General features: G+C 36.3%; 1 pseudogene; it reads right to left on the reverse strand.

The window, feature by feature from the left end:
- Nucleotides 1-821: 821 nt before the first annotated feature.
- LOC128577044 (CDAN1-interacting nuclease 1-like) lies at nt 822-27,805 on the reverse strand (annotated as a pseudogene).
- Between the last annotated feature and the right edge of the window lie 110 nt (nt 27,806-27,915).

Here is a 27,915-nt window from a genome sequence, read left to right on the forward strand (position 1 = left end):
CGACATACATAGAGAAACCATCTGAAAGAAAGAAAGATTATGACTATGTATAAGCTAACTGTTTGACAGGGCCAGAAATGCTGATAATGAGTGAGTTGTATCTGTAGTTCTTGGCTGTTCACATCAGCAAGGGATGAAAGAAACAGAAACTCTTTTTTTTTTTTTTCTTTTTGAGACAGGGTCTCACTATGTTGCCCTGGGTAGAGTGCCTTGGCGTCACAGCTCACAGCAACCTCTAACACTTGGGCTTAAGAAATTCTCTTGGTTCTGTCTCCTACGTAGCTGGGACTACAGGTGCCAGTCACAACTCCCGGCAATATTCTTTCTATTTGCATATGGAACACAAGGGAGAGCTGTCCAGTGAGGTTATGTGGCTATGAATAGCTGAAATTCTCTGCTGAGCAACAATATATTCAGGGCTCCAGTGGTGCAGTCAGTTAGCGTGTGGCGCTAATATGACAGTGTCATGGTGATGCCAAGGTTGTGAGCTCAAGCCTCGCCTGAAGCCCTGGGTTTTTTTGTTGTTGTTTGATTTTTTTGGAGACAGCATCTCACTATGTCACCCTTGGTAGGGTGCTGTGGTGTCACAGCTCACAGCAACCTCAAACTCTTGAGCTTAAGCGATTCTCTTGCCTCAGCCTCCCAATTAGCTGGGACTACAGGCACCCATCACAATATGATTGTCTAAATAGATAGTGGTGAGACCACAAAAGTTCAGTAGAAGTTCAGGGCAGATGTTGCCAGGAGTTTATGCTGTAGGAAAGTAAAATTGCTTCTGGATTCACCTTTTCCTCCCAGCTCCTTTTCCAGGATCTTCAGGGTCAAACTACACTGTGGCCTAAGATGACAGTGTCTGTGGGGAAACAGGCTTTGAACAGGATGCCCCTCTCCTTGTTACAGTCCAGTTCCTGGATAAATCAATACCAGTAGATGACTAATCCAGGCCCAAATCTATTCCAGTAGCTCCAGAAGTGGTCATTCAGGTAGGCCTGGTGGCTATTCATCACCTAATGAGACTTTGCTTTCAATACAGTGAATTATTTGCCCTTCTACAGCAAATGGAACTTGTATGATAAAGTCTGGCGTTTTGTCATAATCTTTTGCACGGAGCTGATCTTTATCCTGGAAGGACAAGTTTTTTCTCTAGAAGCAAGTCTTTCAGTAGGACCTCATGCTCATAACAAATGGCATGCTTGATGCAGTTCACCAGTGGTCCATAATGGCAATCATTCATAATGCACTGACAGACCTGATTTTCTAGAACTCCATCCGGAATCTGAGGAGGGTCCCGTAACATACTATTTATAACAGACTTGGAGGGTGGAGTTTCCTTGTGTTTCTGTAGAAACCTCTCTAGAGGAAGCTGAGCCATTAATGAGGATGCATAGTCCACCTTATTGGCCAGTTCCAGGAGCACTGGGGCGGCTCCATTTTTCACCACTTCATTCAGGTACCTCTGGTAATAACTTTCAATTGCTTCCAAAGTATGATGTTTGGCATGTGTTCTTTTAATATGCTTCTGGTACTCCTGGGAGAAGAAGTTCAGCAGAGTGGCCTGAGATTGACTGGGGAACCTCTGCTTCAGTTTCCTCAGGCTCTGCCTGGTGGGTGGCACGGACACTAGGCACTGGACTATCTTGTCACTGGACTTTGGTCAGTATCTTGTTGGGCCAGGGACCAGGAGGTGGCAGGGACAAGGAAAAAAATAGCCCTGGGGCTCAAGAGACTTGGGGCAGGGAAATGAGAGGGTGGACAACACAGCGGCACAGCCCTGGATCCTGGTCTTCCTTGGAATCAATGCCCTAATGCCCTCTGACTAACACCCTGAGCTGAAAAGGAGGGATGAAGACTCACAGAGTCCCAGGCTTCACCTGAATGAAAGTCTATATATTATCTGATATAAGCATAACTATTTCTGCTCTTCTCTGGTTTCCATTTACATGGAATATCTTTTTCAATCCCTACACTTTTCGTCTATGTGTGTCTTTACAGGTGAAGTAAGTCTATTGTAGGCAAATAGTTGGATCTTGTATTTTTATCCATTCGATCATTCGATAGCTTTTGATTTGAGAATTTATTCCATTCCATTTAGATTCTAGATAACTATTGATATGCAAGAAATTGCTACTAATATTTTATTGTTTTATGTCTTTTTTATATTCTTTCTTAATTTATTTTTCTGTCTTTGTGATTAAGTGTTTTCTCTAGTAGTATATTTTGATTCCATGCTATTGGTGTTTTTATTGTATCTATAATGTTTTTGCTTTTAAGTTATTATGAAACTTAAAAAACTTCACATAGTTGTAGCAGATTATTTTAAGCTGATAAATTAGATATAAAAATAACACAAAAAACTTTATTTATTTATTTATTTTATTTATTTATTTTTATTAAACCATAGCTGTGTACATTAGTATGATCGTGGGGCACCATACACTTGGTTCATAGATCATTTGACACATTTTCATCACATTAGTTAACATAGCTTTTGTAGCATTTTCTTAGTTATTTTGCTAAGACCTTTCTTTACATTCCACATTTACTAGGATTCACATACACCCTTGTAAGATGCACCGCAGGTGTAATCCCATTAATCTCCCTCCTTCCCTCTCCCTCCCCTCTCCCTCCCTTCCCTTTCCCCTTTCTCCCTATTCTTAGGTTGTAACTGGGTTATAGCTTTCATGTGAAGGCCCTACATTAGTTTCATAATAAGGGTGAGTACATTGGGTACTTTTTCTTCCATTCTTGAGACACTTTACTAAGAAGAATATGTTCCAGCTCCATCCATGTAAACATGAAAGAGGTAAAGTCTCCATCTTTCTTTAAGGCCGCATAATATTCCATGGTGTACATATACCGCAATATCCAGAAGACTAAAAATCACACCATAACAAAGATATTTGTATCAGAATATTTATTGCAGCCCTATTCATAATTGCTAAGTCATGGAAAAAGCCCAAGTGCCCATTGATCCACGAATGGATTAACACAAAAAACTTTAAACTTTTACTTTGCCCCAACATGTTTTGAATTTTGGATTTCACAAATTACAGCTTTTTATATTGTAAATCCTTTAACAATTTCTTAAGGTTATTATTATTTTTAATAGTTTTAAAATATTAAACCTATTAATATTTTAACCTTCATACTAAAAATATAAGGTATTTATACACCATCATTACAGTATTAAAGTCTCCTAAATTTGACCATGTACTTATACTCACCAGTGAGTTTTATACTTTCAGATGTTTTTGTATTGCTCGTTAGCATTATTTCCTTTCATCTTAAAGAAAACCCTTTAGACTTTCTTAAACTACTGTAGTGATGAACTCCCTAAGCTTTCATTTATCTGGGAAAGTCTTTATGTCTCTTTCATTTCTGAAAGACAGCTTTGTTGAATACAATATTATTCATTAATTTTTTCCCTTCAGCACTTTAAATATATTATTCCACTCCTTTCTCGTCTGTAGGGTTTATGTTTAGAAGTCTAAGTTTAGGCATATAAAAACCATATTATATGCTAATTGCTTCTTTTCTATCACTACTTTGAAGATTTTCTGTCACTAATATTTGAGAATTTGATAATAAGATGTTTTGGAGTAGTCTTCTTTGGCTTGAATCTGATTTTTGACTTTTGACCTTCATGTATCTGAATATTTGTATCTTTCTCCATGGTTGGAAAGTTTTCTACTAATATTTTTAAGTTAAGCTTTCTACCTGTTTGCATTTATCTATTGTATCTTAAACTCAAATGACTTGAAAATTTGTTCTTTTAATAAAGTCAAATAAATCCTATTAGCTTTATTCCTTTTCATTCTTTTTTTCCCATTTTTTCTCCTCTCTTTATTTTCAAGTAATCTATCTTTGAATTCATATGTCTTTTTTCTTCTTGATCAATTCTGCTATTGCTGCTCTCTATTGCATATTTTTTTCCTTGCAGATTTTACCTGCAAGATTTTGCTTTGATTTTCTAACTTATTTCAAACATTCTTGTAAATTTCACATTCTGGTCACTTATTATTTTATTCATGTTGGGGGCTGTTTCTCTGGGTTTTTAAAATTTGTTATTTAGAATATTTTCTCCAGAAGTTTATATATCTTCATCTTTTTTGGTTGATCATTAGCACTTTATTTTGTTCATTTGGTGATTTCATGTATCCACAATTGCTTTTGATCATCATGGTCATGTGTCAATTTCTGTATATTGAAGAGGTGGATGCTTATTCTGATCTTTAGATTCTTGATTTGTTGAAGAATGCCCTACCACAGTCAGCTTGCCAAGAGATTCTGGACAGGGTCATCTAAAATGATTCCTAAGTAAGTAACCACTGCAGTTCCTATAGTGCTGGGGGCAGGGTGTTCTAAACCCAGGAGAGCTAATGTAGGTTAAGAACTGGGCTAGAATCCTGTGGCTTCTAGGCGTGGCATAGCACTGGAGTGCACTTGAAACTCATGAACAGTGAGACTAGCACAGCTTGAGAGTATGCTGATAGCCTATAGCCTCAATTGTCGTCATATAAGAATTGAGTACACTGGATTCTTGCTTCTCCATTCTTGTGATGCTTTACTAAGAAGAATGTGTTTCTTCTCCATCCAGGTTAATACAAAGATGTAAAGTCACCATGTTTTTCAGTGGCTTAATAGTATTCCATGTTATACATATACCACCACTTGTTTATCCATTCCTGTATTGGTGGGCATTTAGGTTGTTTCCACAATTTGGCAATTGTAAATTGAGCTTCAATAAACATTCTGGTGAAAATGTCCTTATGATAAAATTATTTTTTTTCTTCTGGGTAGATGTCTGGTAATGGGATTATAGGATTCAATGGGAGGTCTACATTGAGTTCTTTGAGGATTCTGTGTACTTCCTACTAAAAAGGTTGTATTAGTTTGCATTCCCACCAGGAGTTTAAAACTCTTCCCTTCTCTCCACATCCACACCAGCATCTGCAGCTTTGAGATGTTGTGATGTGGGCCATTCTCAGTGGGGCTAGGTTTTATCTTGGGGTGGTTTTGATTTGCATTTCTCTGATGATTAGGGATGATGAATATTTTTTCGTATGTTTGTTAGCCATTCATCTGGTGTTGGGAGAACTGTTTAACCACATGTAAAAGACTGAAAATGGACCTGCACCTTTCTCCACTCTAAAATTTATTCAAGATCGATAAAAGATCTAAATCTAAGGCATGAAATGATAAAAATCCATGAAGAAAGTGTGAGAAAACACATGAAGGTATTGGCCTAGAGAAAGACTTTATGAAGAAGACTACAGTGGAAATCATAAAAACAAAAATAAGCAAATGAGACTTAATTAAACTGAATAGCTTCTGTACAGCTAAGGAGACAACAACCAAAGCGAAAAGAGAACCATCAGAATGGGAAAAGGTATTTGCATATGATAAATCAAACAAAAGCTTGATAACTGGAATCTACAAAGAACTCAGATTAAGCAACAACAAAAGAGCCAACAATCCCTTATATCAGTGGGCAAGTGAAATAAATATAACCTTCTTTAAAGAAGACAGACAAATGATTAACAAACATATTAATGCATCTTTCTTATCATTATGCTATAGTGAGGTACTTTGATCTCTAATTTGGTTTTCACAGGGTATTTCTAGATTTTTTTGTTCAAATTGATGTTTCCAGGAGGGGGTCCAATCATTGGAAACTTGTAATTCATTATCTTGCTCAACTCTCTAAGCTGTTCATGTGCATTTTTAGAAGAACGCTGAAGATTCAAGGAAATATTGACATTCTTATCAAAAACTTTGAGTAGGATCCCCACAAATTTTTGTGAGATGTGAATCCACTTCATTAAAATCAGGTGTGCATCAGAAAAAATTTACAATTTTTTTTAGAAGAAATTTTAACACACAGTGAATATAATACTGTGAAATATTAATAGAAGATATGGTCCTATGACTAGCAAAATAAAAATTGAATACCTCAATTATCACAGTGATATTCAGCAATACTATATGTAGCATGTTTTCTAGGATGAGTTTTTGAACTTAATTTTTGAACCTCATAGACTCTATTTGCCAAGTATGGCTATGTTCAAATATTTATTTCTAAGATGTGATTTTTAAAACACATTATGATAGTTTAATTATATTTAATGATGAAGTCATGTGATTTCCAGTTCCCTTTTCACTTAAAAATCTAATGAGAGTAAAATGCACTTATTTTCCAGATACATGGACAGTAATTAAATTTACTTAAAGAATATCTTTTATGTTATTTATACAGAGTGCATATTTCATTACTGCACAAAATAATGTGATATATACTTTTCTCTTCAGTTAATCGTCTAAACCATGAACCTGGTTTCATTAATTTAGTACTGTGCTGATATTAATTCATGTGTGATAAAGTTTAAATAATAATATACATTTTGTCAATCAAAAATATCCTTTAATTATTCCCATGTTTCCATTACATTTTATTGTTCTATTGTCATATTGTTTCTCAGAGAAAGGTAGTCTCAGATATATTTAATGGACTATATCTTCTTTAGTAATATCAGAAAGGTTCACAGAACAAGAAAAGTAAAACAGAAAAGGTTTAATTAGTTTTACTTATCATTAAAAGGATAAGGACTCATTTTGTTTTACTTGTAAGTACACGTGGAATATGCTATAACTGTTTCTAAAAAGGGTTTAAAGTGGTCTTTTTATTTATGGCATTAGCTTCGCTTTTTCAGTTATTTTTTTTTAATTTGCCCTTGGAGGTGGAGGAAGATGGCAGACTATAAACAGCTTTTGTGAAACCACATGTAGTGATATCAGGGAGAAAGGACTATAGCCACCTCGGGCTGGTGGGCTTTGCCAAGACACTTCAAGCCAGATAGGGTACATCCATTGTGGGAAAGCTTCCTTTCAGGATAAGCTCTCAGGGCTCTAGTGGGAAGCTAGTTCTTGTGCCTGATAAACTGGACAACCACCCATGGGGAGATTTGTGTGCTACACTCTTTTCTTGGGAAAACTACTGCATGGCCAATGGAAATAGTTTGGAATGACTGAGGCATGATTATTAAGCAGGCTAATGAGAGTTTCAGGCTCCCAATCTGTGGGGACTGAGTACAAAGAAATCAGGGGAAAGAATGGGACCAGGTCTCCTTGGCAAGACATAGATTTCTAGCCTCCATCTTATAAAGCTGTATAAGCATCGTAACTAGCATTTCCTACCCCAGAGGACCAACAGGCAAAATACAAATGTATATTTTTTTCATTTAAAAAAAAATTCTTCTTCAACTTTTCTCCCTAGATTTTTCTTTTTCTTTTTTCCCCCGTAATTGTATTTTTTCATTGTTTCATTCTTCATTAGTAAGGATTATTTTGCTAGTTTTTCTACTTTTTTGTTCTTTTTTTCCCAAAATTTTTAGCTTTGCTTTATAGTATTTTTGTTTTTCTTCTCTATTTGCTGGAGGTAGGGTCTTCTATCTACTCAAGATGACAGTGTGCTCCTGACCTCTAAGGACACAATCAACCCAGCCCCTCAGAGACTGGGAATTTTTGGTGCAAGTAAAAGCACCCCTGTGAATAACACTATTTCTCCTGTCTCTCTCTTTCTTTTACTCTCTTTTTGTCAATCTTGCCTTGTGCCCCCTCTTTCCTTTTCTCTTTTTTTAATCTTTTCTCCATTGCTATTCCTCACTCTTCTCTTCCTTTTGGTCCTGGACCAAAGGAAATGTCAACATCTAAGGACTGAGACAAGGTAACTTAAGGAGGACGAGGAATTGAAAGGAGAAAGTGGGGTAAGGAATCAGACAAAAATAAAACAATCATGAGGAAGAAACAACAGAAAAATTCTGGCAACATGAAAACCAGAACAGTGCAACCACCCCAAGGGATCATGATGCTGCTACTGCCAAGGATTCCACTGATAAAGAAATTATAGAAATGACAGAAAGGGGATTAAAATATGTATAGAAAAAGATGAAGGAAATTTCTGAGGAAGTGGAAAATAACAAAAAGGAAATCCAAACACAGAATCAAATAAGGGATGAAAGATACAAAAAATACAGAAAGCATTTTGTGGAGCTTTAGAAATTGAAGCAGTCAATCAAGACACTTAAAGATGCAGTGAAAAGTATTAATAATAGATTAGACCAAGGAGAAGAAAGAATCACAGAAGTAGAAGATAAACCTCTAGAGCTAACTCAGGCAGTTCAAGGGGCAGAATAAAAGAGAGAGCAAGCAGAACGTACCCTGAGAGAATTATTGCACTTCACGAAACATTGAAACATATAAATTGTAGGCATCCTAGAGGGGAAGAAGAATGTCCCAGAGGAATGGAAGCCCTACTAGAGTATGTCATGAATGAAAATTTCCCAAGTATCGCCAAAGATTCTGACATACTCCTCTCAGAAGTATATTAAACCCCAGGTTGTCTCAACTTAAACAGAGCTTCTCCAAAACACATTGTCATGAACTTGTCCAAAGTCAAGACAACAGAGACAATTCTGCAACAGTCAGAAGAAAGCACCAATTGATCTACAGAGTCACATCCTTCAGGGTGACATCAACATCAAATTTATCAAACAAAGCTTTCCAGTCAGAAGAGAATAGTCAGCTACCTTCAAACTTTTAAAATAAAACAACTTTCAGCCAAAAATACTATATACAGCTAAACTAAGCTTTAAAATTGATGGAGGAATTGACACTTTACTGATATGCAAACATTGAGGAAGTTTGCATCAACAAGACCAGCTCTACAGGAAATACTTAGACATATTCTACACACTGACCATCACAATGAACCGCCAGCAAACTAAGCACCCAGAAACTAAATAACAAAACTGAGCTTCCACAATGACACAAAAGACAAAACTAAGCAATGGACTTTCACAAAATAAGATAAATAGAATGCCACCACACTTATCAGTTCTATTGATAAATGTTAATGGCTCAAATAACCCACTGAGGAGGCACAGGATGACTGATTGGATAAAAAAAACACAACCTATCCATATGTTATCTGCAGGAAACACATCTAGACTTGAAGGAAAAAGCAAGACTCAATACTAGGGACATAAAACAATATTTCAAGCTAAAGGAAAACAGGAAAAAGGAGGGGTTGCAATCATATTTGCAGATACAAGTGGACTTAAAGCAATTAAAGTCAAAAAAGACAAAGATTAGTGCTTCATACTGGTCAAGCTAAAAATGCAACAAGATGACATTTCAATTACAAATATTTATGCACCCAAATTAACTGATCTAGATTTATGGAACAGAATGTAATTAATCTGAACAATATGATATCCAATACCACCATAATAGTAGGGGACTTTAACACTCCACTTACAGAGTTGGACAGATCCTCTAAACAGAAATTAAACTAAGACACAAAGGACTTAAACATGACCCTGGAACAATGGTGCTTACTTGACATATACAGAAAACACCATCACAAGCTAAGGAATATACTTCTTCTCATTAGACCATGGAACATTCTCCAAAATAGATCATATCCTAGTGCACAAATCATACCTCAACAAAACAAAAACAAAAACTTAATTATACCTTGTATCTTCTCAAACCATAAGGAAAGGTGGAACTCAACTTTAACAAAAACTTTCATCCATGCACAGCAGTATGGAAATTAAACAACCTTCTGCTGAATGACAGTTGGATAAAGGAGGAGATAAAAGAAGAAATCATTAACTTCTGTAAGTATAACAAAAATGAAGACAGAACCTGTGGGACACTGCAAAAGCAGTCCTAAGAGGGAAATTTATCTCATTAGCTGCCTACATCTGAAAAAACAGAAAGAGAGTTTTGCAGCCCCTAGTTGCCCCTATGGCCCTTGACTCGATCGCCACAGAAAGGAACCAGACGTGACGCGGATTAGAAGTACAAGCTTGTTGGAGGCGGGGTAACCTTATTTTCAGGATAGCCCCGAGCAACCTCCACAGTAGCCTTTTATTGAGACAGCACAAGACAGGTGAGGGGAGTGTCATACAATGACTGTGTGCCTAAGGATCACCATGGGCTCGGGCTCTTTCTCTGCAAGGAGTACCTGCAGATGAATCACCCGAGGGTCCATTCTCTAGCTGCAAATCAACTTGCTCAGAGGTCAGCTGGCTCTTGGCATCCTATACAAGAGAGCCCAACAACAATATAATGAATGACCTTAAATGGAAAAGGAAGAGAAATCCAGTCCCAAACCTAGTAGAAGAAAATAAATAACCAGAAGCAAACGAAATTTTAAAAAAGAGTCATGTAGCAAATTAATGAAACAAAAAATTGGTTCATCAAAGAGTTAACAAAATTGATAATTATTGGCCAGATTAACCATCAAAAGAAACATAAAATTTTTAATAACTTCAATCAGAAACAGAAAGGAGGAAGTAACTTCAGACATCACAGAGATATAAGAGATTATATCTGACTACAAAAAACTATGCCCAGAAATATGTCAATGTGAAGGAAATGGACCAATACCTGGAATCACGCCATCTTCTGAGACTTAATCAGGAAGAAACAGACTTCTTGAATAGACCAATATCAAGCACTGAAAATGCAGAAACAATAAAAAACTTATGACAAAATAGCCCAGGACCAGAGTGGCACCTGTGGCTCAAAAGAGTAGGGTGCTGGCCCCATATGCTGGAGGTGGCAGGTTCAAACCCAGCCCCAGCCCAAAACTGCAAAAATAATAATAATAATAATAAAAGCCCAGGACTAGATGGCTTCACATCAGAATTCTATCAATCTTCAAAGATGAGCTTGTGCCTACAGTGTAGAACCTAATCAAAAACATTGGGGAGAAAGGAACCATTCCCAACATGTTCTCTGAATTAAACATGACCTTGATTCCAAAACAGGGAAAGAACCCAACTAAAAAAGGGAACTATAGACTAATTTCACTAATGAATATTGATAAAAAAAATACCCAACAAAATCATAATTTATAGATTACAGCTACACATTATAAAAATTTTATTTCTCTATCAAGTAGGCTTCAACCAAGTGATGCAAGGCTGGCTTAACATATGCAAATCCATAATATAATACACCATATCAATACAAGCAAAAACAAAAACCGTATGATCCTCTCAATAGATACAGAAAAAGCATTTGATAATTTTCACCATTTTTTCTAACAAGAACACTCAAGAAAATAGGCATAAGTGGCACATTTCTTAAGCTGGTTGAAGCCATCTATGACAAACTCACAACTAATATAATCCTGAATGGAGTAAAACTGAAAGCTTTTCCACTTAGAACTGGAACCGGATGAGGATGGACACTATTGCCACTATTATTCAACATAGTGTTGCAAGTTCTAGCCAAAGCAATCAGGTAAGAGAAGGAAATAAAGGGCATCCAAATAGGAGCAGAGGATGTCAAACTCCCTCTTTGCTGATGATATATGATCTTATAGTTAGAGAACCCCAAAGACTGAACCATAAGAGTCCTGGAAGTGATCAGGAAATACAGTAATGTCTCAGGGTATAAAATCAATGTCTACAAATCAGTAGCCTTTGTGTACTCCTTTAATAGCTAAGTTGAGAAGCAAAGCAAGGACAAAATTTCCTTCTAAGTAGCTTCAAAGAACATGAAATACTTAGCAATATACCTAATAAAAGAGGTGAATCATCTTTACCACAAGAATTATGAGTCCTAATAAAGGAAATAGCAGAAGACATTAACAAATGCAAGAAAACACCATGCTCTTGGCTGGGAAGAATCAATATCGTTAGAAGGTCTAGTCCACCTGAAGCAATCTACAGGTACAGTGCAATTCCCACTAAAATACCAACATAATTCTTTGAAGTGGAAAAAAATAGTGCTTTGTTTTGTATGGAACGAGAAACAACACCATATAGCAAAAGGTATTCTTAGTAATAAAAACAAAGCTGAAGGCATCAGCCTACCAGACTTTAGGCTATACTACAAGTCCACAGTAATCAAAACAGTATGGTATTAGCACAAAAATAAAGGCATAGACATGGGGAATAGAATAGAAAACCAAGAGATGAAACCAGTATCTACTTGTCATGTGACCTTTGATAAACCAAACAAAAGTATACAGTGAGGAAAATAATCCCTATTCAAAAAATGGTGCTGGGAGAACCGGATAACCACATGCAAAAATTTTAAACTAGACCCACACCCTTCACCACTTACAAAAATTGACCAAAGACGGATAAAATATTTAAATATAAGACACAAAGTGATAAATATCTTAGAAGAAACTGTGCTGAAAACTCTTGAGGGCGTTGGACTAGGGAAAGATTTTATGACAAAACTTCAGTGGCCATAGCAACAACAGAAATCAACAAATGTAACTTAATTAAGCTGAAAAGCTTCCTAACAGCTAAGGACACTACAAATAAAACAAAAATACAATCTTCAGAATGGGGAAAAATATTTGCAGGGCTTGAATCTGACAAAGTTGATAGCTAGAATCTACAGAGAACTCAAATTAATCAACAAAAAAGAGCAAAGAATCCCATATACCACTGGGCAAGAGATATGAATAGATCCTTCTTTGATGAACAAAGGCAAATGGTTAATAAACATTTGAAAAAAATGTACATAATCCCTGAAAATCAAAACCTCCTTGAAATCCACCTAAATCTAGTGAGAATAGCCCACATCACAAAGTCTCAAAGCTGCAGATGCTTGTGTTGATGTGGAGAGAAGGGAACATTTTTATGCTGTTGGGGGAACTGCAAACTAATACAATCTCTTTGGGAGGAAGTAAGGAGAGTCCTCAAAGAAATCAAATTAGACATCCCATTTGATACTGCAATCCCATTACTAGGCATCTGTCCAGAAGAAAAAATACCATTCTATTAGAAGGACCTTTGCATTAGATTATTTATTGCAGCTCACTTTACAATTGCCAAAATGTGGAAACAACCTAAATACCCACTAACCCAGAAATGGATTAACAAACTGTGATATATGTGTGCCATGGAATACTATACAGCCTTTAAAAATATGGAGATTTTACATCTTTTGAATTAACCCAGATAAAGTTGAAATACATTCTTCTTAGGAAAGTATCACTAGAATGGAAAAGCAAGAATCCAATGTACTCAATTCTATTATGAAGCTAATATACCATCTAATACATACCCACATAAGAGAAAAACTCAAAGTAATCCAAGGTGGGGGGGTGGGGAATGAAGGAGAGGGGAAAAGGAATGAGGAAGGGGTATTGGGGTGTTCCCACTTAAGGGGCACAACATTACAGTGTAAGGCTCAACCCTTGGGGGTAAAAAAACAATTCTAAGAGGGACTTTACCTAACTAATGCAAACAGTGTAACCTAATTATTAGTACCTTAAATTAATCTGAAACAACAAGAAGAATATTAGCTGTAAGTTAAAATAGTTAATTTTAAGAGTAAATAATAAAGTAAGTAAAAGTAAGATACTAAAAATTGTTTAGTATTTTATTCAATGTATTTTTAATGTATGAATCAAGGTTTTAGGTATCAAAATTATTCCCATTAAATTATGTCAGATTCATCCAAAGTCCTCTTAATTATTAATGGAAACATGTTAATAATTCCCTTAGGATTAGTTTTTGAGAAAAGTAATCTACAATTATGAGTGTTTCAAATATTAGAGGGGAAATTCTATGCTCCAAAGCAAATTTTAAGCTTTTACTATTACTTCTGAAATGGTAATACATTTAAATAATTGTATTACTCTTAGAAGTTTCTCCAAGTTCTTAAAATACTTGCTCATATTCTCCCAAGATTATAAATTGATCTGTATAAACTCTGGAGAAAGAGATGTCATTGCCTAGAGAATGCTAATATTTAATAACTGTGACTAAATACATGTAGTAAGATCACTATGTAATACATAATGTCTACAAAACATTCAAACAGAATAAAGAAAGTGAAATTTCTACCATAACACTGCCATTCTAGAAAATCACTCTTAAAAATTAGGTATATGGGCCGGGCACAGTGGATCTTGCCTATAATCCTAGCACTCTGCAAGACCCAGGCAGGTGGATTGCCTGAGGTCACAGGTTCGAGACCAGCCTGAGCAGGAGGAAGATCCCATCTCTAAAAATAGCCTGGGGTTGTGGTGGGCTCCTGTAGTGCCTGCTATTCTGGAGGGTGAGGCAAAAGAATCACTTGAGCCCAAGAGATTGAGGTTGCTGTGAGCTATGATGCCAAGGCACTGTACCGAGGGCAACAAAGTGAGACTCTGTTTCAAAAAGAAAAGCAATATTAGGTATATAATCTCCTAGTGTTTTAATTCACATGTAAACACATATGTACATATTCTTTACAGGCAAAATTATACCATGCATAGTTCAATTTTTTCATTTTGTTTTATACATTTAATTGTATTAAGTAATACATGTGTCTTATGAAGGTACTAATGAGAAATATGTTACATGAATTTTGAATTTATTTAATCTTAATGTAACTAATTTTTTTTTGCAATTTTTAGCTGGGGTTGGGTTTGAACCCACCACATCCGGCATATAGGGCCAGTGCCCTACTCCATTGAGCCACAGGTGCTGCCCTTAATGTAACTACTTTTTTTTAATTTTTGTTTTTTATTAAAACATAGCTGTGTATATTAATGCGATAATGGGGCACCACACACTGGGTTTATAGACTGTTTGACACATTTTCACCACACTGGTTAACATATCCTTCCTGTCATTTTCTTAGTAATTGTGTTAAGACATTTACATTCTACATTTACTAAGTTTCACATATACCCTTGTAAGATGCAACGCAGGTGTAATCCCACCATCACCCTCCTTCTGCCCCCCTCCCCTCTCCCTCCCCTTCCTTTCCCCTTCCCCCATATTCTTAGGTTATAACTGGGTTATAGCTTTCATGTGAAAGCCACAAATTAGTTTCATATTAGGGCTGAGTACATTGGATATTTTTTCCTCCATTCTTGAGATACTTTACTAAGAAGAATATGTTCCAGCTCCATCCATGTAAACATGAAAGAGGTAAAGTCTCCATCTTTCTTTAAGGCTATGTAATATTCCATGGTGTACATGTACCACAATTTATTAATCCATTCGTGGATCGATGGACACCTGGGCTTTATCCATGACTTAGCAATTATGAATTGGGCTGAAATAAACATTCTGGTACAAATTTTGTTATGATGTGATTTTTGGTCTTCTGGGTATATACCTAGTAGAGGAATTATAGGATTGAATGGAAGATCTATTTTTAGATCTCTAAGTGTTCTCCAAACATCTTTCCAAAAGGAATATATTAATTTGCATTCCCAACAGCAGTGTAGAAGTGTTCCCTTTTCTCCACATCCACGCCAACATCTGTGTGGTCTTGGTATTTTGTGATATGGCCTAATCTTACTGGAGTTAGAAGATATCCCAAAGTAGTTTTGATTTGCACTTCTCTCATGATTAAAGATGATGAGCATTTTTTTATATGTCTGTAGGCCGTGTGCCAGTCTTCTTCAGACAAGTTTCTCTTCAAGTCCCTTGCCCAGCCTGAGATGGGATCACTTGTTCTTCTCTTGCTTATATGTTTGAGTTCTCTGTGGATTCTGGTTATTAAACCTTTGTCAGAGACATAACCTGCAAATATCTTCTCCCATTCTGAGGGCTGTTTGCTTGCTTTATTTAATGTGTTCTTGGCTGTGCAGAAGCTATTTCGTTAGATCAGGTCCCAGTAGTGTATTTTTGAAGCTGCTTCAATTGCCTGGGGGGGTCTTCCTCATAAAATACTCGCCCAGACTGATTTCTTCAAGGGTTATCCCTGCACTCTCTTCTAGTATTTTCATAGTTTCATACTTAAGTTTAAACCTTTAATCCAGTGAGAGTCTATCTTGGTTAATGGTGAAAGGTGTGGGTATAGTTTCAGTCTTCTACAGGTTGCCAGTCAGTTCACCCAGCACTATTTGCTAAATATGGAATCTTTTCCCCCACTGAATGTTTTTTTGTTGGCTTGTTAAAGATCAAATAATGGTAAGGAGCTGGATTCATCTATTGGTACTCTATTCTGTTCCAGACATCTACATCTCTGTTTTCGTGCCAGTACCATGCTGTTTTGATCACTATCGATTTATAGTATAGTCTGAGGTCTGGTAGCGTGATTCCTCTTGCTTTGTTTTTATTTCTGAGTAATGTCTTGGCTATTCAGGGTTTATTCTGATTCCATATAAAACAAAGTATTATTTTTTCAAGATCTTTAAAGTATGATAGTGGAGCTTTAATAGGGATTGCATTAAAATTGAATATTTCTTTGGGTAGTATGGACATTTTAACAATGTTGATTCTTCCCAACCATGAGCATGGTATATTTTTCCATTTGTTAACATTCTCAGCTATCTCTTCTCTTAGAGTTTCATAGTTCTCTTTATATAGATCTTTCACGTCCTTTGTTAGATAAACTCCCAAATATTTCATCTTCTTTGGCACTATTGTGAATGGAATAGAGTCCCTAACTGTTTTTTCAGCTTGACTATTGTTGGTATATATAAAGGCTACTGATTTATGAATGTTGATTTTGGAACCTGAGACGCTGCTGTATTTCTTGGTCATGTCTAAGAGTTTTGTAGTAGAATCCCTGGTTTTTTCCAGGTACACAATCATATCATCTGTGAAGAGCGAAAGTTTGATCTCTTCTGACCCTATATGGATACCCTTGATCGCCTTTTCTTCCCTAATTGCGGTGGCTAAAACTTCTATTACAATGTTAAAGAGCAGTGGAGACAATCGACAGCTTTGTCTGGTGTCTGATCTGAGTGGAATTGATTTCAACTTAACTCCATTCAATATGATATTGGCTGTGGGTTTGCTGTAGATGGCCTCTATCAGTTTAAGAAATGTCCCTTGTATACCAATTTTCTTAAGTGTTCTGATCATGAAGGGATGCTGGATATTATCAAAAGCTTTTTTGCATCAATTGAGAGAATTATATGGTGTTTAGTTTTTAATTTGTTTATGTACTGAATTATACTTATAGATTTACATATATTGAACCAGCCTTGAGATCCTGGGATAAAACCAAATTGGTCATGATGTATTTCATGTGTTGCTGGATTCTGTTTGTTAGGATCTTGTTGAATATTTTTGCATCTATATTCATTAGTGATATTGGTCTATGATGTTGTTTTCTTGTTGGGTCTTTTCCTTGTTTGGGGATCAGGGTGATGTTTGCTTCATAGAACGTGTTGGGTAGTCTTCCTTCTTTTTCTACATTTTGAAACAGGTTGAGTAATATAGGTACTAATTCATCTTTAAAGGTTTGGCAGGATTCTGACGTGAAGCCATCTGGTCCCGGGGTATTCTTTTTAGGGAGATTTTGTATGGTTGCTGCTATTTCAGAACTTGATATTGGCCTGTTCAACATTTCCACTTGATTCTGGCTAATTCCTGGAAGGTGACATGCTTCCAAGTATTGGTCAATTTCCTTCAGATTTTCATATTTCTGAGAAGATAGTTTCTTGTAATATTCATTAAGGATTTTTTGAATTTCTGAGGAGTCTGTTGTTATTTTGTCTTTGTCGTTTCTGATTGAAGAGATAGAGATTTTACTCATTTTTTTTTCTGGTTAGGTTAGCCAAAGGTTTATCTATTTTATTGACCTTTTGAAGAAAACAACTTTTTGATTTATTGATCTGTTGCATAATTCTTTTGTTTCCAGTTTCATTTAATTCTGCTCTAATTTTGGTTATTTCTTTTCTCTTACTGGCTTTGGGGTTGGAAATTTCTTCCTTTTCCAGTTGCTTGATATGTCCCATTAAGTTGTTAATGTCCTCTCTTTCTGTTCTCTTGAGAAGGCTTGCAGTGCTATAAATTTGCCTCTTAGGACTGCCTTTGCGGTATCCCACAGGTTCTGATGATTCGTGTCTTCATTGTCATTTTGTTTCAAAAATTTGGCATTTCCCTTCTTAATCTCATCTCTGACCCAGCTATCATTCAGCATAAGGTTATTTAACTTCCATGTTTTTGTATGAGTATGCAGATTCCTGTTGTAACTGAGTTCAACATTTAGTCCATGGTGGTCTGAGAAGATGTAAGGAATAATTTCTATTTCTTTAAATTTACTAAAGTTAGACTTGTAACCTAAGATGTGATACATTTGGAAGTATGTTCCGTGGGCTGATGAGAAGTATGTGTATTCAGTTTTGTTGGGATGAAATGTTCTGTAGATATCTGCTAAATCCAAATGTTGGATGGTTAGGTTTAAATCTAAAATTTATTTTTTCAGCTTCTTATTGGAGGATCAATCCAACACTGCCAAAGGATTGTTGAAATCTCCAACTATTATGGAGCTGGAGGAAATCAAGTTGCTCATGTTTGTTAGAGTTTCTCTTATAAATTCAGGTGCCTTCTTGTTTGGTGCATAGATATTAATAATTGAAATCTCATCATGTTGAGCATTACCCTTAACAAATATGAAGTGACCATTTTTAACCTTCCTTACTTTTATTGGTTTAAAGCCTATTGTATCTGCAAATAGAATTGCAACACCTGCTTTTTCCTGACTACCATTTGCCTGAAATATGGATGACCATCTTTTTACCCTGAGTCTGTATTTGTCTTTTAAGGTAAGATGTGTCTCTTGTATGCAGCAAATATCTGGTCTGAGTTTTTATTCCAGTCAGCTAACATGTGCCTCTTTAGAGGACAGTTTATGCCATTCACATTAGTGGAGAATATTGATAAGTCTGATAAAATATTGGGTATCGAGTATTTCAAAAGTCCACTGCACATTTTTAATCCTTTCACCGCTGTGGAAGTTGGAGTTTGATCAAAAGTTTCTGAGTGAGTTTACTTTTGTGGTAGAGGATTGGGCTGGTCATTGTGGAGGATAGGTCTGACAATATCCTGAAGAGCTGGTTTGGTTATGGCAAATTTCTTCAATGGATGAATGTCATTAAAGTACTTAATTTCTCCATCATAAATGAAACTCAGTTTAGCTGGATACAGGATCCGGGGTTGAAAGTTATTTTGCTTTATGAGATTAAAAGTCAATGACCACCCTCTTCTGGCTTGAAAAGTTTCAGCAGAGAGATCTGCTGTCATTCTAATATTCTTCCCTTTGTAGGTAATGGATTTCTTACGTCTGGCTGCTTTCAGAATTTTCTCCTTCATATTAACTTTGGTGAAGTTAATTATGATATGCCTGGGGGATGTCTTATTCAGATTGAATCGTGCTGGCATTATGTCTTATTCAGATTGAATTGTGCTGGCGTTCTGAAACTGTCTGCTATCTGAATTTCAGAATCTCTTGGCATGTCTGTAAAATTCTCTTTCATAATTTCATGGAGAAGGGTCTCTGTGCCTTGTGAGGCCACCTCATCACTTTCAGGGATTCCAATGAGGTAGATATTAGCCTTCTTTGAATTAACCCAGAGCTCTCTGAGAGAATGAGCCGTTTTTGCTCTTTATTTCTCTTCCTTTTTCAGAGTTTGGGAGCGTTGAAAGTCTTTGTCTTCAATGTCAGAAATCCTTTCTTCTGCTTGCTCCACTCTGTTACTGAGGGATTCTACAGTATTTTTCAGATTTTTGAGGGCTGCAAATTCTTGCTTCAGTGCATCAAAATCTTTGGTGTTTTTGTCTTTAAACTCATTAAATTCTTTTTTTCAATTAATATTTAATTATGGCTGTGTACATTAATGTGATCATGGGGCACCATACTTTTTTTTATAAACAGTTTGACACATTTTCATCACACTGGTTATTATAGCCTCCCTGGCATTTTCTTAGTTATTGTGTTAAGACAATTATATTCTACATTTACTAAAGCCCAAGTGCCCATCTATCCACGGATCTATTAATAAACTGTGGTATATGTACACCATGGAATATTATGCAGCCTTAAAGAAAGATGGAGACTTTACCTTGTTCATGTTTACATTGATGGAGCTAGAACATATTCTTAGTAAATTCGTCAAATTTTTGAGACAACTTTTGAATTTCTCCTCAAATTTCCAATTCTGACTTTTGAATTGCTCCTTGAATTTCTAATTCCAAATTTTCCTCCCTTCTATTAATTTTGTTTGCAATCTAAATTCTGAATTTGATTTCTGACATCTCCGCTAGCTGTTTATGAATGGGATAGTCAGTTACATCTGCCATATCTTTCCTTGGGGGGGGGTTGATCTATTCTGGTTATTCATGTTACCAGAGTTTTCCCACTGATTCCACCCCATGATTGTTTTACACCATTTGATTTTTCCCCTGGAGCTTTGTTGAGGACCCATACAGTGTTATGGCCTGAGAAAGTGGGGCCCTGTTTGGTGTGGTGGAGCTGAGTGGTTCTGTCTTGTTTTGAGCTGGTCTCTGTTCGACCCTAGTGAAACAGTTACTCTGGGTTGAAGTCTCAGCTGTGGAGAAATACCAGCAATTAAGTTACCCCGCCCCCCACAGGTAACAATTGGAAAAGGAAAATCAAACCTTCCTACAACCACACACCCAGGGCACCACCTGAATAGTCCTTGGGCAACTGGCTCAGTTCAAAAGGTCCAAATAATTTGTCTCAGTCAGCACCTGTCTTAGGTGGGAGAGTTTAAAAGGTCTCTGGCAACTTTATTGCATGGGTCTGGTGACTACTCAGATATGGCTTGTTCCAGTGCTCTGTGGAGTCAGGAGGACCCACCCAGCAAATAGATCAGTCTGGGAAGATTGATGCCTCCTTCCCCACCTTGCACCTCTGTCACACCCAGTCACTGATAGTCCCACAGGGCTTTGACCCTGTTGCCTGTAGTGAACAGATACTACAGGGGTTTGCACCTGCCTGAATCACAAGGAAATCTATTTCTGCTCAGCCAGGCCGCTGCGCTCTGCCTCTATCTAGCAGGGGGAGGTTGGGCCTGACAATCTCCGGTTCTTGATGGAGGCTGGGGGGTGTTTATTCAGTTCCAGCCCCGCCCCTGATTGATGTTACTGTCAGAGCAGAACAGAATAACTTGGCCGGAATTTGTTTCTTTCCCTGCTAAATTCCCCTGCAGAAGAGAAGCTTTTTTGAGTTCCCAGAGCCTGCACCTCAGGCCCTGTCTTTGCTCCTGCAGGTTTGTAATCATTACCTGTCAGTTCTAGCCTCTAGTTTTCCTTGTCTATAGGCTGACGATCCCCTGAGGGCCCGGTGCGTCTTAGGCTCAGTAAAGCGTTCCTCTGTGTCAGCCCCACTCTGGGAACTTCCTGGCTCTGAGAGTGCATTTCTAGTCCCCTCACTCCACCCAGGCTGGTACCACCTCAGACAAACCCTTTACTCATGGGGCCTGCGTTTGATCTGTTCCATGGTGGTTGCCACCTGAGTTCATACCCGGTCTCCTCTGATTGCCCAGGGAGACAGGGGGTGTGGCTTCAGAATATCCGGGAGTGAGCCCTATTGTTGCCAAAAGACGGCTGCTGCTCTGCGCCTCGGAACACCACCACTCTGGTGTGGTTCCCTCTCAGCCAACCATCCTCTCCACACTCCTGTGCCCCAGAGTCTGCACTGACCAGCTGCAGTTTAGGCCCTTTCCCCAGCCCTCAAGAAATCACCCCAGAATCTGGACTCCTGGGGGACAGGCCTCCAGACCTCAGAGTGAGAGTGGAGGAGAGTGCTGGGAGCTCAGAGTTGCAGGTAGAGAATATATAGAGTTTTATACAGTTTTATGCCTGGCAGGAATACGCCATGGCACCCTAGTAGGGGATGTAGGTCCAGTTTTTAGAGGGTCTCTCCCATGGAGTGTAGTGGGAGGACCTTTGAACTCTGCTCGTTTGTTTGTGGGGCACTCCAAGCAGTTCTCATGGGGGAGGGAACTCCCATCCACTTGGTGATGGATTTTGTACCTTTTGTTTGTATCCTTGGTGTTGCAGCTCACCTCAGCAGGGTTGATGTGCGTTCTTCAAACTTCTCTCTTGGTGAAGCTCTAATCCACCAGGTTACTTGATAAATTTCTGTCCTTTAACTCTCCTTCTGGACAGGAGCCTCTGTGGAAAGCTGGCTTCAGTCAGCCATCTCAATATAACTACTTTTAACAGCCTATTATAAATATTTCCATAAATATATAGATACAAGTTTTGTACACACACACATATAATATGTTTATTTCATGGTGGCTATCTCTTCCTTTCAGTACATATTGATTTGCATTTTCCTTTTAGGTTTAGAGTGGTCTGTTTATGTATATACTGTATGAATTCATTGAGAAATGAAATCAGTGTTTAATAAGATTGGATTTAACATCTGAAAAATAAGAATACAAAGATATTAATATTAATGTTTGTAATTCTGTGTGTGTATGTATGAAATCCTTGCACAATTATATGAGTTCCAAGGAGAACAAATGGACAATACTGCCTCTGTAACCGAAAGCATTGGCTATTTGCCATATATAAGGACAATGCTCTTTATATATGTGAATATATTGACTTTGTACACTGTTTGTAAAGCTTACTATATAGCAAAGTTTAGAAATGTATAAGTCCAGTGAAATAACATATGAAAGAAGCAAAAGATAGCATTATATTTTTAAATATTTTGCATCATTAAAAATTATAATATTTTTCTTAGTAAACATAGGAACTTCTACCTCAGTAAAAGAAAGTTTTGATTGGATAGCATCTCAATCAACCATCTCATATATAAAGAAGTGTTTCAGGAAAAGGAAAGAACAGAAACTACTGACCAACTTATGATTCATTGCTTGAAAATAAGAAAATATCTTTTTGTCTACACCTCAAAAAAATAGTGAGAGTGTAAATATGCAATAATAACATTTATGACTGAACTTTTGAAAATTTTCAGGGAAAGAAATCATCAACCATCAAAGATATGAAAAATATTGAAGGCAATATCTGATTATTATTACCCTGAGCATGTATTAAAATAATTTGGTTGGGAAAACTCCTTCTGATTAATGTCTACTTAGTTAGCTTTTATATCTTACTCATTGCCTTGTAAATACTAACTATTAGTTCATTTATGGCCTGGCCAAAAAAAAAAAAAATAAATAAATAAATAAATAAATAGAAAAGAAAAAAAGAATCTTACTTCAATGGTGCTCCCCAAATAAGGAATACATCCATGGGATAAATTCCTAAGAGTAAGTTTCTAGAACCAAAGAATTTATATTTAATTATGTCAGCTCTCTTATTTAGATATGGACATCTCTATTGTGAACTTATAAAAATATTCTATTTTCTAGTTTTTGATTTGGCTTTGTATTTTTACTGCCCAAATCCCTACAGCATCAGTAGATAGATGTGAATTCTTATGAAGCCAATGAAATTCTATATCACTCTAATGTATGCACTTTTAGTTACATTTATTTTGTTGGGAAAAAACTTAAAAACTACATACTTAATAAATTTTAATTATACAATACACATTATTACCCATAGTTGTCATGGTATATGTTACGTATCCAATCTTTTTTCATCTTAAAACGGAGAGTTTATACCCTTTGACCAATATCTCTACTTCCCAAGCTTTGAGCCCCTGATAAACATGTTTCTGCTCTGTTTCCATGAATTTGACAGTTTTAGATTTGTCAAACAAGTGAGGTTATGAATTATTTGCTTGTCTGTGTCTGGCTTACTTCACTAAGTATAATGTCCTCCTGATTCATCTATGTTGTCTAAAATAGCAGAATATTCCTTTTTTTAAGGGCAAAAACATTATATATAATTTAATACATTATTTTAAACACACACACAGTAGAACTTCTGTAAATTGACCAACCAAAGGAAAGTAACAAACTGGTCGACATAAGGAACTAGGTTTACTGTACTGATTTGTACATGTGGTGCATCTCCAGTGTATGAAAATTAAGTCAACTTCAGGAGATCATCAATATATGAAGGTGATCAACTATAGAGATTCTATAGTATATATAAATTATATATATGTACACACACACATATATATGTGTATATATACAGGGTGTACATATATATACACACATATATGCACACAAGGGGGTGTCCATAAAGTTCCTGTGCAATTTAAAATAGCCAACCATAAACTCTTGAAGAAATCAACCTGAGATAATATTTTATGAGGAGGACACCTCGGGCAATTGAAGCAACATCAAAAATACACTACTGGGACCTGATCAAACTTAAAAGCTTCTGCACAGAACACAGTAAGTAAAGCAAGCAGACAGCCCTCGGAATGTGAGAAGATATTTGCAGGTTATGTCTCTGACAAAAGTTTAATAACCAGAATCCACAGAGAACTCAAATGTATTAGCAAGAAAATAACAAGTGATCCAATCTCAGGCTGGGCAAGGGACTTGAAGAGAAACTTCTCTGAAGAAGACAGGTGCACGGTCTACAGACATATAAAAAAATGCTCATCATCTTTAATCATCAGAGAAATGCAAATCAAAACTACTTTGAGATATCATCTAACTCCAGGAATATTAACCCATATCACAAAATCCCAAGACCACACAGATGTTGGCGTGGATGTGGAGAAAAGGGAACACTTCTACACTGCTGTTGGGAATGCAAATTAATATATTCCTTTTGGAAAGATGTTTGGAGAACACTTAGAGATCTGCCATTCAATCCTATAATTCCTCTACTAGGTATATACCCAGAAGACCAAAAATCACATCATAACAAAGATATTTGTACCAGAATTTTATTTCAGCCCAGTTCATAATTGCTAAGTCATGGAAGAAGACCAAGTGCCCATCTACCCATGAATGGATCAATAAATTGTGGTATATGTACACCATGGAATATTATGCAGCCTTAAAGAAAGATGGAAACTTTACCTCTTACATGTTTACATGGATGGAGCTGAGACATATTTTTCTTAGCAAAGTATCTGAAGAATGGAAGAAAAAGTATCCAATGTACTCAGTCTTACTATGAAACCAATTTATAGCTTCCTTATGAAAGCTATAACCCAATTATAGCCTAAGAAGGGGAAAGAGGAGAGGGATGGGAGGGGAGAGGGAAGGATGGGTAGAGGGAAAGTAGTTGGTGGGACCACACCTGCAGTGCATCTTACAAGGGTACATGTGAAATTTACTACGTGTAGAATATAAGTGTCTTAACACAATAACTAAGAAGTGCCATGAAGGCTATGTTAACCAGTTTGATGAAAACATTTCAAATTGTATATAAAACCAGCACATTGTACCCCACGATTGCATTAATATACACAGCTGTAATTTAATAAAAAAGTAATAAATAATAAATTAAATAACCATTTTAAATTGCACACTAACTTTATGGACAACCTGTGCACACACATACACACATCTATGTATATATACTCATACACATATGTACAGTTTATATATACGTGTGTCACATTTTCATTATCATATTATTCATGGACAGACACTTAAGTTGTTTCCATAGGTGCAATAAACATAATGGTGTAGGGATTTCTTTGAGGTAGTTACTTCATTTCTTTTTGATGGATACCAGGAAATTGGACTGTTGGATAGTATGGTACTTCTGTTTTCATTTTTTATAGGACCCTCAATAATGTTTTCCAAAATAACTAGACTTAATTTCCAGAAAAAGTATCAGGAGTTCCTTCTTTATCACATACTTGTCAGCACTTGTTATCTTCTCACTTTTGATAATAGCTTTTCTAAATAGTGTGAGGTGATATTTCATTTTGGTATTGATTTGCATTTTTCTGATGATTAGTGATGTTAAGCACCTTTTCATATATCTGTTGGCCATTTATGTATCTTCTTGGAAAAAAAATATTTTCATAGCCTTTGCCAATTTTTAAGTTCTGTTATTTGTTTCTCACTATTGAGTTGTAAGAGTCCATAAATTGTGAGAGTGCATATATTTGGAATATTAACTCTTTATATACATGTATATAATTTCCAAATATTTTATTCCCATTCCACAGGTTGCCTTTCATTTTGTTGATTATTGCCCTTACCCTGTAGAATTTATTTTACTTTGATGTAATCCCACCTATTTTTATTTTTCTTGTAATTAGTATTACACCTACCAAAATAATTGTGAACATCAAGATCTAGGAGCTTTTACTTTATGTTTTCTTCTAACATTTTGACTCTTAAATTAATAGCTTTAAACCACTTTGAGTTGATTGTTGTGTAGAATATAGACAAAGGCACAATTTCATTCTTTTGCTTGTAGACATCCTAGTTTCCAAAAAGAAAAAAAAAAAATAGTTGTTGAAGAGACGATAATTTCTCCATTGTATGATCTAACCTTCTTTATTGCAGATTAGTTTACCATATATGTGTGGGTTTATTTCTGGGCTCTCTATTCTGTTCCATTGATCTATATGTCTAGGTTTTTGCCAGTACCATATTGTTTTAATTATTATAGATTTGTCATGTAATTTTATATGTATGTAATATTATGTATGTAATTGTTATAATATAATATGTATGTAATTATTATAGATTTGTCATGTAATTTTATATGTATAGAAAATATGGATGCCTCCATATTTGCTCCTCTTAAGCTCAAGATTTCTTTGGCTATGGGCATATTTTGTGATTTCATGTGGTATTTATAATTTTATTCTGTTTCTATGCAAAATGCCATTAAAATTATGATAGGGACAACATTGAATCTGTAATTCCTTCAAGTTGTATAGATATTTTTACAATATTAATTCTTGCAACATATGTACAAAGTATATATTTTTATTTTAGTTTTCCATCCTTCATTCTTATTCATCAATTTTTTCAGCATGGAAATATTCTAACCTTGGTTAGATTTGTAACAAGATATTTTATTATTTCTGATTATTATGGAGAGCACTACAAAAGATTTGACATACACAAAAATTTAGAATCATAAAATCATTTTTATTACTATATTTTTCCAAAATAATCACCACAACATTCTATGCACATTTTCATTCTTGTAAACCATTGTTGAAAACACTCTTTCCACTCATATTCTTCAAGTTCTTTAAGTTCACTGTCATAGGCTTGAACTGCTTCTTTAGGGCTGGAGAATTTTCTTCCATGCATGTGATCTTTCACTGTAGGGAACAAAAAATAATCACATGGAGCCAGATCAGGACCGTATGGTGGATGAGTTATAAGTTTAGTCTCTATGGACTCCAGGAACCGAATAGTTAATAATCTTGGCGGCACCTGTGGCTCAAAGGGGTAGGGCACCGGCCCCATATGCCAGAGGTGGCGGGTTCAAACCCAGCCCCGGCCAAAAAACTGCAAATAAATAAATAAAGTAAAATAAAACAATCTTGGCTGTGTGGGCAGACAAATTGTCACGTTGCAAAGTGGTCCCTGCAGTCCTGTTCTTTTTTGTCATTCTTGAAGCTTTCCAGATACTTTTGGTTAGGTGGTGCCTGTGGCTCAATGGAGTAGAGCACCGGCCCCATATGCTGGAGGTGGCTGGTTCAAACCCAGCCCTGGCCAAAAACTGCAAAAACTGCAAAAAAAAAAAAAAAAAAAAAAAAAAGAAAGAAAGAAAAGAAATCTTTCCAAATACTTTTGGTAGGCATACTGTCCTGTACTACTTTACTCCAGAAGAGTAGGTGCAACACGACCACTTCTGGAGGAGAAAGTGACCATAATTTTCTTTCTGACACTTTGCACTTTGGGGGTGCTTCACTTTCGTTGGTGAATTTTCATTGTGCAAAAAAAAAAAAAGAAAGAAAGATAAAAAAAGAAAAGAAAAAGAAATCCTCACTGTAAACTGACACTTATTCCCTGGATCAAACTGGTAAAACCAGGTTTCATCATCAGGAGTTATGTCAGAAATACAACTAGAATTACCTTCCTTGAATCTAACCAATATTCTTTCACACCATTCAACATGGATGCACTTGTGCTCATCTGCCAAAGTGTGAGGAACCCATTGTGACGAAAGTTTCCTGACTCGAAGATAATCATGTAGGATTTGGGACACTGCCAGCCATCTAATCTATAGTGCCACTACAGTGCCTTTAAATGTTACTAAATTGTTTTTCTGAGCCATTTTTCCACAGCAGCAATGTTTTTCT

The sequence above is a fragment of the Nycticebus coucang genome, chromosome X, assembly GCF_027406575.1.
Source record: "Nycticebus coucang isolate mNycCou1 chromosome X, mNycCou1.pri, whole genome shotgun sequence".
Lineage (NCBI taxonomy): Eukaryota > Metazoa > Chordata > Mammalia > Primates > Lorisidae > Nycticebus > Nycticebus coucang.